Source organism: Macaca fascicularis, chromosome 18, assembly GCF_037993035.2.
Source record: "Macaca fascicularis isolate 582-1 chromosome 18, T2T-MFA8v1.1".
In the NCBI taxonomy this organism is placed as follows: Eukaryota; Metazoa; Chordata; class Mammalia; order Primates; family Cercopithecidae; genus Macaca; species Macaca fascicularis.
Window position 1 is genome coordinate 2,865,001 of NC_088392.1, and position 2,185 is coordinate 2,867,185.

Below are 2,185 nucleotides of genomic sequence, written 5' to 3' on the forward strand. Positions count from 1 at the left end.
GAGCCTTGTGGACACCTTGTTAAGGGACATTTGCAGGGAGTGTGGAGGCAGAGAAACGGGCTGCGGGAGGGAATTTGGAGGCAAGGCAGGATCATTTGGTGTCCTCTGAGAGGAAGCAATTAGCCGGGTGCACAGCAGGTGGGGAAGCTCCTGGAGAGGAGATGCCTGGTGATGAAGGGCTGGGACAGTGGCCAGCGAGCCCCTGAGCCCGGGGGTCACCAAGAAGAAGGCCCCAGCCTGGGTGCCCGTGAGGAAGGCAGGGTACACAGTCCTCAGGGGTGGAGCGGGGGCGGACATTTGTGAAACTGTTTTGTTCTTTTTGTTTTTTCCTGAAAAACAATAGGGCATCATACTTGTTAGGGTCTTAGCTAGACTTAGGCAGGACGCATAAAAGCTATTCAATTTTGACAACATAAACAGGGTCCTGTCCATGGTCACAAGTCCAGTGGACGGCAGGGAGAACTTTGGTGGGGATGTTGGAGTTGAAGAACTAAAGAGGAACCAAGGAAAAATGTGAGCTCGCTCTCCTGGCTCTCAAGCCCCCTGATCCCTGGGAGAAGCGTGATGGGGCCTTAGAATTTCAGAGTTTGTGTGCACCTCACACAAACCACACGGGGTGCAACTTGGAAGGAAGCTGCATAGGTTTTCAATGATAACAGTTGCCATGGGCTAAACCAGCTACAACGTGCCATTTGCTGTCAAAAGATAGCTTGTGCAGAATAATTCCCCCTTGAAGAACATCTAACTTTTCTATATGAAGATAACAAATATCTGTTGTCTCAGTTAATCCACACACATGATCTCCAGAATTCGCAAACAGCAGCTCTGAGGAAACAATCCATCCAGGTATTCTGCTAGTGGGTGCAGAGAAGCACAAGGGTCTGAGCCCAGGCCCATCAGACTCCAGAGGCCCAGACGTGCAGACTCCAGAGGCCCAGACGTGCAGCCTCCAGAGCAGGGCTCTGCTGGGGGCACAGGGGATTGAGAGCCAACGGCCTGGGATGGTGTGGACAGTCTGGGTGCTGAATCTCCTCGAATCCTTCCATTGCTGTCTTATAGCACTAAAAAGACTTTCCAGGAATTTGGGAACTTGGAGAAGCAACCCTGATTTCTTGGATTAAAGGGCAGTGGGATATTTTTGATAGGCTTAGAAATTTCTAGGTATATCTACCCCTAAATTATGTACATGGCTGTTGCCTATTAAATTTGCTTTTGTTGTTTTCAAATAGTAATGGTTTCATGTTTTTTGTTTGTTTTTTTCCCTGAGTACACTATAACTAAATGAATACTAGGGAAAAATCATACAGACTTACGCTTCAATACACGTACTCTAAACATTGTTATAACATGCTTCCTTCATGTAATAAATCACAAACATCATGTTGAGGTCAAATATACATCTACGTCACTAATTTGATAGTCATCTATCATTTCATCCAGTAGCCAATACGTATAATTTTTTCTCCGGTGTTTTACTATTATGGACAGTGCTGAGGGGAACAAATTGGTGCCTATATTTGTGTGCATTCTCTGAATATTGACTTAGATTAAAGTCTCCCTAGAGGAATTGTTGGATCAAGGAATATAAGCACTTACAAAGGTTCTAATGCTCATGGAAAATTTCTCGAAATATAATGTTACTCTAGTTTGGGTGTGGTGGCTCACACCTGTGATCCTGGTGATTTAGGAGCTGAGGCAGGGGGATTGCTTGAAGCCAGTTGTTGGAGGCCAACCTGGGCAACATAGTAAGACCCTGTCTCATAAAAAAATACGTTATGCTTAAGGTTGTAAGATTGTCCAATGGAATATAAAAACAAAGAAACAGAGCCAATGGAACAGAATGGGATGTGTATGTGAGAAAAATATATATACACACACACACACACATTATAATATTGTATTTTATGTATATATGTATAATATATATGTATTATATATGTGTATAATATATATGTGTATATATATGTGTATAATATATATATGTGTATATATATAACCCAAGTTGCAGGGGTTATTATATATTATATTATATATTATATATTATGTATTATATAATATATATTATATATATTATTATATATTGTATATAATGTATCATATATATGTGCATGTATATATAACCCAAGTTGCAGGGGTTATTATATATTATATTATATATTATATATTATGTATTATATAATATATA